We start from the raw sequence: 11,399 nt of genomic DNA, 5'->3' as shown, positions 1-11,399 counted from the left end.
ATCACGGGGGCGCGCCCCAATGCGTGACGACAACCGTCACACCGGATATACTAAAAGCAAATCCGGCCTGGCCGAACACAGCACACAAGACTCGTATGAACTACGTCATGATATAGCCCGGCACAGAGGCGCCGCACACCCCCTATGCTTCACAGATGAAGTAATGGATCATGAATTCCCAGAAGGGTTTAAACCCGTGAACATTGAATCATATGATGGCACTACAGACCCCGCGATATGGATAGAGGATTTGTTCCTCCACATTCACATGGCCCGCGGGGATGACCTAAACGCCATCAAGTATCTCCCGCTAAAACTCAAGGGGCCAGCTCGGCATTGGCTGAATAGCTTGCCAGCAAACTCCATCGGAAACTGGGAGAACCTGGCAGACGCATTCGTGGACAACTTCCAGAGCACTTATGTGCGGCCACTGGATGCTGATGATTTAAATCACATAACACAGCAGCCCGGAGAGTCAGCCAGGAAATTCTGGACTCGGTTCTTAATTGAAAAGAACCAATTGTTGACTGTCCGGATGCCGAAGCCCTAGCGGCCTTTAAACATAACATCTGTGATGAGTGGCTTGCCCAACATCTCGGCCAAGAGAAGCCAAACTCCATGGCAGACCTCATGAAAGCACAAGTGCTCCCTGGGTGGTTTTGGTAATTAATGTCAACATATCTCTTGTTGGACTAACACTTTTACCTACTATGTTTCAGATAAGTTCAACAATGGAGTGGCATGGACTAGAGGATGTGGAACCCCTTCAACATGCTAAGGACAAAGGATTGGCTCAAGCTTCAAGATCAAGACTCTACATTTTCTATTTTAGTGATCCAAGATCACATTGAGTCTATAGGAAAAGCCAATACTATCAAGAGGGGATGAGGTGTTGCTTAATTGCTTGCTTTCTCAAAGTGCTTAATGATATGCTCCAAAACCCTCAACTACCTTCCCACATCCACATATGACCTAAAAGAAAAGTCAAACTCGGCCCCACCGATTCTATCTATCCGGCGCCACCGAGTTTCAGATGTTGTAGCCACTGCCACAAACCCTAGCAAATCGGTTTCACCGATAGGGATCTCGGTCTCACCGAGATGGGATTGTAATCTCTCTGTGTATGTCCATTACCAAAATCGGTCTCACCGAGTTTGAGCAATCGGTACTATCGAGATTACAATGCAAACCCTCTGGTTAGCTTATTACCAAAATCGGTCCCACCGAGTTTGTGTAATCGGTCTCACCGAGTTTGCCTGACCAACTCTCTGGTTAGCTTATTACCAAAATCGGTCCCACCGAGTTTGTGTAATCGGTCACACCGATATTACGTTATGCCCTAACCCTAACCATATCGGTCCTACCGAGTTGCATCTCAGTCCCACCGAAAATCCTAACGGTCACTAGGTTTGCTGAATCGGTCCGACCGAGTTTAACCATTCGGTCCCACCAAGTTTGGCAAATTGTGTGTAATGGTTAGATTTTGTGTGGAGGCTATATGTACCCCTCCACCCACTCTTCATTCATGGAGAGAGCCATTAGAACATACCTACACTTCCAATACACATTTTCTAAGAGAGAACCACCTACACTTGTGTTGAGGTCAAGATATTCCGTTCCAACCATATGAATCTTGATCTCTAGCCTTTCCCAAGTTGCTTTCCACTCAAATCTTCTTTCAACCAAATCCAAATCCTGTGAGAGAGAGTTGAGTGTTGGGGAGACTATCATTTGAAGCACAAGAGCAAGGAGTTCATCATCAACACACCATTTGTTACTTCTTGGAGAGTGGTGTCTCCTAGATTGGCTAGGTGTCACTTGGGAGCCTCCGACAAGATTGTGGAGTTGAACCAAGGAGTTTGTAAGGGCAAGGAGATCGCCTACTTCGTGAAGATCTACCGCTAGTGAGGCAAGTCCTTCGTGGGCGACGGCCGTGATGGAATAGACAAGGTTGCTTCTTCGTGGACCCTTCGTGGGTGGAGCCCTCCGTGGACTCGCGCAACCGTTACCCTCCGTGGGTTGAAGTCTCCATCAACGTGGATGTACGATAGCACCACCTATCGGAACCATGACAAAAACATCCGTGTCTCCAATTGCGTTTGAATTCTCCAAACCCTTCTCTTTACATTCTTGCAAGTTGCATGCTTTACTTTCCGCTGCTCATATACTCATTGCATGCTTGCTTGATATGTATTGTTTTTGTTAAACTTGTGCTTAAACTCCACTTAAACTTAAGAATATTAAAAACTGCAACTTTTGGCACTTAGTGTCTAATCACCCCCCTCTAGACACCTCTTCTCGATCCTTTCAATTGGTATCAGAGCTTTGGTCTCCATTGCCTTGGTTTAAACACCATTGGAGGAAGATGGATGTGTCTACTTTGGGGAGTCTTAGACATAGAGTGCCTATTCTTGATGGAGAGTATTTTCATGTGTGGAAAAATGAAATGCTTGAGATTTTCAATGAATATCATTTGAACAAGTACATTACTAGCCCTTGTGCACCTCATGTTGATCCTTTGCACCCTACCATAGATGAAGATATTGACATGATTCGCAATCTTAGAACTGTTGAGCTCATCATTAGAGGCTTGCCTAGAAACTTGATTAGATGTTTGACTACTCTCAAGTGTGCCTACACCATATGGAGATTTCTTGAGGAACGATTTCCAGATTATTCCTTGAAAAATTTAGACGAAATTCTCCATAAGTCTATTGCCTTGAGTAAGATGAACTCTAGTGATCCTAGCTTTGGTGATTGTCTATTTGAGCTTTCCAATCTCATGCGTGCTAAAGGAAATGTTGGAATCATTAGCGATATCATATCCGAAGCTATTAGAATTCATAAAGGTAACCATTGTGATGATCATTTATCTAATGAATTACCCTCTCTAGGAATTGATCAATCACAAGATGATGTTGAACATGGATACTATGATGAAGATGATGATAGTGACTATGATCTTGATGATGCAATGAGGCATTTTGGTCTTATGGCAAATCTTCGCGGCTACATGGCTGGAGGAAAGGAATGGGTCCTTGATAGTGGATGTACTGATCATATGACCGGAGATAAATATATGTTTCGTGAGCTTGCTGAAAACGACGGCCCTCAAAAATATATCACTTTTGGTGATAATTCAAAGGGTAAGGTGGTTGGCCTTGGTAAGGTGGCCATCTCACATGATAGCTCCATACAAAATGTCATGCTCGTTGAACCCCTTGGATACAATTTACTTTCAGTTTCTAGACTTGCGGATTTCGGTTTCAATGTCTTATTCACTGAAGTAGATTGCCAAGTGTTTCGTAGAGACAATCATAAAATGGTCTTTACCGGTATACGTAGAGGAGATCTTTACATTGTTGATTTCACTAAAAAGGCTCAACCTAGAACTTGCTTAATTACCAAATCTTCTAAAGGCTGGTTGTGGCATAGAAGACTAGGTCATGTTGGTATGCGAAATCTTGATAAGCTTATTAAAGGTGATCATATCCTTGGAATAAAAGATATCATATTTGACAAGGATAGACTTTGTAGTGCTTGTCAAGCAGGGAAACAAGTTGGAGGAAGTCACCGCGCGAAGAACATCATGACCACAGGAAGACCACTCGAGCTACTTCACATGGATCTCTTTGGTCCAAATGCCTACAAGAGTCTCGGAGGTAACTCATTTGGTCTAGTCATAGTTGATGATTTTTCAAGATTTACGTGGGTGTTCTTTCTTGATGACAAATCGCAGGTCCAAAAGATCTTCAAAAACTTCGCTAGGAAGGCCCAAAATCAGTTTGACATGAAGATCAAGAAGGTTCGGAGTGACAACGGAACGGAGTTCAAGAACGCAAATGTGGACACCTTTCTTGACGAAGAAGGGATTTCACACGAGTTCTCGGCTACGTACACACCTCAACAAAATGGAGTTGTTGAAAGGAAGAACCGGACTCTTATCGAGATGGCAAGAACGATGCTTGATGAGTACAAAACGCCAAAGCACTTTTGGGCGGAAGCGGTTGAGACAGCTTGTCATGCAACAAATCGCTTGTATCTTCACAAGCTACTCGGCAAGACGGCATACGAGCTCCTCACCGGTAACAAACCCCAAGTTGGATACTTTCGAGTATTCGGCTCAAAGTGCTACATTCTTGATAAGCATCGTCGTTCTAAATTTGCTCCTAAATCTCATGAAGGTTTCCTACTTGGTTATGGCTCAAACTCTCACACTTACGTGTCTACAACAATTTCACCCGAAAGGTTGAAGATACGGTAGATGTGAAGTTTGATGAATCTAACGGCTCGCAAGTAGAGCAATTGCCAATTGATGTAGGAGACAAAGACCCTTCGGAAGAAATTCAAGACTTGTCCATTGGAAAGATTCGTCCAACGGAAGGGAAGGAGAGTACCTCGTCCGTCCAAGTGGAAGCTTCTACCTCACGACAAGGTGAACCAAGAGTTGATACGGAAGCATCCACAAGTGGGACACGCCAAGATGAAGAAAACGAGGAAGCGCACCAAGATGAACATCAACAACCTCCTTCTCCACCATGACAAGAGAACAACAACGTCAACAATAAAGAAGGCCAAGAAGAAGCACAAGATGAAGAGGATGTTCCACCCCGACCCAAGAAAAAGCTTTCACGAGTTCAAGCAAGAATTGCTAAGGATCATCCCGTCGAGCAAATCTACAATGATATCCAAACCGGGAGAATCACTCGCTCTAAAACTCGTTTAGCTAACTTTTGTGAACATTACTCATTCATCTCTAGCATTGAACCTATGAAGGTTGAAGAAGCATTGGAGGATCCGGACTGGATAAACGCTATGCATGAAGAGCTACACAACTTTGAGAGAAATCAAGTGTGGACATTGGTCGAGAAGCCCGACAACAACCACAACATCATTGGTACCAAATGGGTGTTTCGCAACAAGCAAGATGAAGATGGACAAGTGGTTCTCAACAAAGCACGTCTCATTGCCCAAGGCTACACACATGTTGAAGGTATGGACTATGGTGAGACATATGCTCCCGTTGCTAGACTTGAGTCCATTCACATCTTACTTGCTTATGCTAATCACCATGATATCACCTTGTACCAAATGGACATTAAAAGTGCTTTTCTAAATGGCAAAATTGAGGAGGAAGTTTATGTTAAGCAACCTCCCGGCTTCGTCAATCCTAAGAAACCTAATCATGTTTACAAACTTCACAAAGCCCTTTATGGTCTTAAACAAGCTCCTAGAGCATGGTATAAATGCTTTACCAAGTTCCTTATTGAAAAAGGCTTTGAAATTGGTAAAATTGATTCTACTCTTTTTACTAAAAGGGTTAATGGAGAACTATTTGTGTGCCAAATTTATGTTGATGATATCATATTTGGTTCAACTAACCCTCATTTTAGTGAGAAGTTTGGAAAGGTAATGTCGGAGAAGTTTGAGATGTCTATGATGAGTGAACTCAAATTCTTTCTCGGTTTGCAAATCAAGCAAACTAAGGAAGGTACCTTTGTCTCTCAAACGAAGTACACCAAGGACTTATTCAAGAAGTTCAATATGCAAGAATGCAAAGGTATGACCACACCCATGCCTACTAGTGGACATCTTGATTTGACCAAATATGGTGAACCGGTTGATCAAAAGGTTTATCGCTCTATGATTGGTTCATTGTTATATCTATGTGTACGTGCATCTAGTGCCACCCCTAGTTGGTTTTGGAGTATTAACGACAAACCTAGTTCAGGGACTAATGTGTTTGTGAGAATTGCAGGATAACACAGGTAGAAGTCCCTCATTGATTCGGTTTTACTACCAGAGATGACCCCTAAAAATGTATGAAGACATTGAAGTCAAAGGTGGTATATGAAGATATTCACATTGAAGACTATGACAAGAGAAGACACTATATGAAGCCTATGGAGCTCGAAGACTTAGATCTTTCGTAGTTCTTTTTCTTTTGTGTTGAGTCATAGGAACCACCGTACTGTTAAGTGGGGTCCAAGAGAACCAGTCAGAATGACTGAAGTGATGCCTAAACCAAAAACCTATGTCTTCGAGTGAAGACTATGAGAGCGAATCTTGTCCAGAGTTGGACAAGTCAGCTTTGCTTGTAGCCCAAGTAAAGTTGCCGTGTGAGTTTGAAATCTGACCGTTGGAACACGTGTTAGTTCCTTAGTGACCCAGGGTCATTTCGGACAAATCAGGTCGGGTTGCCAAGTGGCTATAAATAGCCCACCCCCTACAACCATAAACGGTTGGCTGCTCATATTGAAAGCACGGCTTTTGTCGTTTGAGAGCAACCCACCTCGAAGCCTTTGAGAGAGAATTCCTTGCGAGGATAAAGCCCTAACCACCAGAGCCAGAGAGAATTGGGCATCACTTAAGTCTTCTTGTCTGTGTGATCTGAAGACCTATTACACTTGAGAACTGTGCATCCTCCAGCCGGTTAGGCGTCGCGTTCTGAGCATCCAAGAGACATTGTGGATTGCCGGTGAACGAAGTCTGTGAAGGTTTGGGAGTCTACCTTGAAGACTTACCAGAGTGATTGGGCGAGGTCTATGTGACCTTAGCTCAAGGAGAATACAGTGAGGACTGGGTGTCCTGAGCTGCGTGTTCAGGACTGGGTGTCCGGGACTGTGTGTCCTAAGGTTTAAATACCTAGCCGCTCCAACCAGACGTACAGTTGTCACAGCAACTGGAACTGGTCCAACAAATCATTGTCTTCAACGAGTCACTGGTTTCATCTTCACTTCACTTTACTTACTGTTACTCCTTGTGAAGTCATTGTATGTTTGCTCTATCATTTGTCTTCACTGAGTGACTGCATGTTCTGTTTGGCTTCACAATATCTTCCTACCTGATCCTTACTACCTAGCTGCTATTAGTCTTTGTGATTTCACTTCATTGAATACTTGACTATGGTTTGCCTAGTGTAGTCTACCTTCCGCTGCATGGTAATAGGTTTAATTTTATTGTTTGTCTTCAAAACTCCCATGTTCTGAAGACTTTCATAAAAATCGCCTATTCACCCCCCCTCTAGTCGATATAACGCACTTTCACTATGTGCCTCTCGTCCCGATATTATGCTAAGTGTGTGCATGTGTGCACGATATCAAGCTGCTCCTAAAGAGTGTCATCTTAAGGTTTTGAAAAGGATAGTGAGATACCTAATCCATACACCAAATTTTGGCATTTGGTATCCTAAGAGGTCCTCTTTTGATCTTGTTGGCTACTCCGGTTCAGACTATGCCGGAGACAAGGTTGATAGAAAATCCACTTCGGGTACTTGTCAATTCCTTGGTAGATCTCTTGTGTCTTGGTCTTCCAAGAAACAAAACTCGGTATCCTTATCCATGGCCGAAGTGGAATACATTGCCGCTGGTTCATGTTGTGCTCAATTACTTTGGATGACCCAACTCTTAAAGATTATGGGATATATGTGAAACATGTTCCATTGCTATGTGACAATGAAAGTGCTATTAAGATTTCTCACAATCCCATGCAACATTCTCGAACTAAGCATATTGAAGTTCGTCATCATTTCATTCGAGATCATGTTGCAAAAGGGGACATTAACCTTAAGCATGTTCGCACCGATAAGCAATTGGCGGATATATTCACTAAACCACTTGATGAGAAAGTGTTTTGCAGGTTGAGAGGTGAATTGAACATCATTGATGCTTCAAACTTGGAGTAGGAACTCCATTTGATACATGCGGGGCATGAGCCTATGACTAATCCTCGATATTTCTCTTATGATGCTATTCATATGTCTTGGATATATTTGTACCTTGCATGTTATCTAACCCGTGTAGGTACTTGGTTGAATCTAAATCTATGATATTGCAACTCACTCACATCTTGAGCAATCTCTACATCACCAAGTCTCTACACAATGGTGGTTGAAGACAAGGAAGCACGAAACCATTCAAACATATCCTTTGGCAAATTCTATGTTGAGTCTCATGATTGTCATTTTGGATACACAAGTGCTCTTCCTTGCAAAGCTAACCCATGTAGGTAGATGGACTCAAACTCCAAGTGGTGCTCCCAACCCTTGATGAACTACATTAACCTTGAGCAACCCACACAAGTTCAACTACATGAGCAAGATCAACACCACCACCCAAGGTATGTTATTCCATCTTAGAGAAGCTTTACTCCAAGTCATGAGTCAAAGCAACTCGACAAGATGTGACTACATCAAAAGGCTTAAACGAAAAATGGTAACCCCATTTTGAGCTTAAACGATGAGTATGACCTATGATCAAGTGCTCTCACTTGACTCCTAAGTCAATATACTCTAACATAGGTGACTTTGTCACCGACCATCTCTCGATGAAGTTCTCGTGTGTCTCTTCGTGCTTTTATCTCTTGCATATTTGTTTCCCTTTTCAAAAAAAACTTCATCTAGAACTTTTAGTTTCTTTTCTTTCCTTTTTGTTCTGCATTTTCTGCATCCAATTCATTGCAAATCTTTCAGTAAATTCCTTGCATATCCTTGTGAGATCTTACTTGTCTAGTGAGCTGAGGTGACAAGTGGTTTCACTGTAATGAACTCGGTCACACCGGTTTGTTCTCTTCGGCCCAACCGAAATCTTTCGGTGCAACCGAAGCACACAACTCGGAGTCACCGATTCCACCACAGGAAAACCAACTTGCCACTTATTCCTGATTTCTGTTTGCTCCAGCTCCACTCAATGATTCTTGTCCTCTACCAGCATCATATTAGACATGCTGCTTTGCTCTGTGACTCGAGGACCAACCCATTTGTATCACATGTCCAGAAGAGCCCTTCTTGGAAATTGATGTCAAAGGGGGAGAGAGAGATCGCATCAAAGCTTAATCCTTCCTATAGGGGGAGAAAGAGAGAATACTCAGGGGGAGAGAGTTTCTCAACTAGGAGAAAGTAATATCATCAAAGACCCCAGATGCTTGGTTTTCAAGAGGAGAGATGTCACATGTCTTTAAGAGGGGAAAGACATGTTTGGTCGCTTGCTTTAGCTCAAGCTCTGTTGTTTCCTTTTTTGTTTCTCTGATTTTCTTTTCCCTATCTTCTCCCAATATCCCATGCAGATTCAGGGGGAGCAAGACATCTAAGGGAAGGAAATCTCTGATTTTATTGCATATCTTTACCTTTGGGGACATGTCTATATCCAATGTGGTACTTAGTACTCACTCTACATGTCATCCCAGTCTTGGTTCTCTTGTGGTTTCTCTTGCTTGCTCTGTTCAGTAGGTGTATCTGTGTTATTTAACCTTGTTTGCGCAGGTTCATCCCATCCTAAGCCAACTCAAGACCACAAGGTAAGTATATGCATCACAGTCATGTGAATGAGAAGTTCTTGCTGATGTACATACTGTTTGCAAGAAGGACTCATGAGCATGAAGGTACATTTCTCACATTCACATCATTTGCTCTGATGCATATAGCCAAGATACATGTAGCACATTGCTTACTCTGTCATGTTTACGCATTCACATGCTCCTATATTCAATATTCACATGATTGCATAGATGTAGGGGGAGCCTATGCATGTTACATGTCTTTCCAAAGCTTTACTTGCTATTCTCTATATCTTTATCTAAAGCTTTGATGTATGTTGTCATCAATTACCAAAAAGGGGGAGATTGAAAGCACAAGTGCTCCCTGGGTGGTTTTGGTAATTAATGTCAACATATCTCTTGTTGGACTAACACTTTTACCTAGTATGTTTCAGATAAGTTCAACAATGGAGTGGCATGGACTAGAGGATGTGGAACCCCTTCAAGATGCTAAGGACAAAGGATTGGCTCAAGCTTCAAGATCAAGACTCTACATTTTCTATTTTAGTGATCCAAGATCACATTGAGTCTATAGGAAAAGCCAATACTATCAAGAGGGGATGAGGTGTTGCTTAATGGCTTGCTTCCTCAAAGTGCTTAGTGATATGCTCCAAAACCCTCAACTACCTTCCCACATCCACATATGACCTAAACCAAAAGTCAAACTCGGCCCCACCAATTCTATCTATCCGGCGCCACCGAGTTTCAGATGTCATAGCCACTGCCACAAACCCTAGCAAATCGATTTCACCGATAGGGATCTCGATCTCACCGAGATGGGATTGTAATCTCTCTGTGTATGTCCATTACCAAAATCAGTCTCACCGAGTTTGAGCAATTGGTACTACCGATATTACAATGCAAACCCTCTGGTTAGCTTATTACCAAAATCGGTCCCACCGAGTTTGTGTAATCGGTCTCACCGAGTTTGCCTGACCAACTCTCTGGTTAGCTTATTACCAAAATCGGTCCCACCGAGTTTGTGTAATCGGTCACACCGATATTACGTTATGCCCTAACCCTAACCATATCGGTCCTACCGAGTTGCATCTCAGTCCCACCGAAAATCCTAACGGTCACTAGGTTTGCTGAATCGGTCCGACCGAGTTTAACCATTCGGTCCCACCAAGTTTGGCAAATTGTGTGTAATGGTTAGATTTTGTGTGGAGGCTATATGTACCCCTCCACCCACTCTTCATTCATGGAGAGAGCCATCAGAACATACCTACACTTCCAATACACATTTTCTGAGAGAGAACCACCTACACTTGTGTTGAGGTCAAGATATTCCATTCCAACCATATGAATCTTGATCTCTAGCCTTTCCCAAGTTGCTTTCCACTCAAATCTTCTTTCAACCAAATCCAAATCCTGTGAGAGAGTGTTGAGTGTTGGGGAGACTATCATTTGAAGCACAAGAGCAAGGAGTTCATCATCAACACGCCATTTGTTACTTCTTGGAGAGTGGTGTCTCCTAGATTGGCTAGGTGTCACTTGGGAGCCTCCGACAAGATTGTGGAGTTGAACCAAGGAGTTTGTAAGGGCAAGGAGATCACCTACTTCGTGAAGATCTACCGCTAGTGAGGCAAGTCCTTCGTGGGCGACGGCCGTGATGGAATAGACAAGGTTGCTTCTTCATGGACCCTTCATGGGTGGAGCCCTCCGTGGACTCGCGCAACCATTACCCTCCATGGGTTGAAGTCTCCATCAACGTGGATGTACGATAGCACCACCTATCGGAACCACGACAAAAACATTCGTGTCTCCAATTGCGTTTGAATACTCCAAACCCTTCTCTTTACATTCTTGCAAGTTGCATGCTTTACTTTCCGCTTCTCATATACTCATTGCATGCTTGCTTGATATGTATTGTGTTTGTTAAACTTGTGCTTAAACTCCACTTAAACTTAAGAATATTAAAAACTGTAACTTTTGGCACTTAGTGTCTAATCACCCCCCCTCTAGACACCTCTTCTCAATCCTTTCACCTCACAACACTCATGGCCCGCTTTTGCGCGGGCGAAGATAGCTGGTTGGCCCGTAGTGATACGTCTCCAACGTATCTACTTTTCCAAACACTTTTTCCC

The sequence above is a fragment of the Triticum urartu genome, chromosome 2A (assembly GCF_056163025.1).
Source record: "Triticum urartu cultivar PI428250 chromosome 2A, HENAU_Tu73, whole genome shotgun sequence".
Classification (NCBI taxonomy): Eukaryota; Viridiplantae; Streptophyta; class Magnoliopsida; order Poales; family Poaceae; genus Triticum; species Triticum urartu.
Note: the sequence above shows the minus strand (reverse complement) of the source record.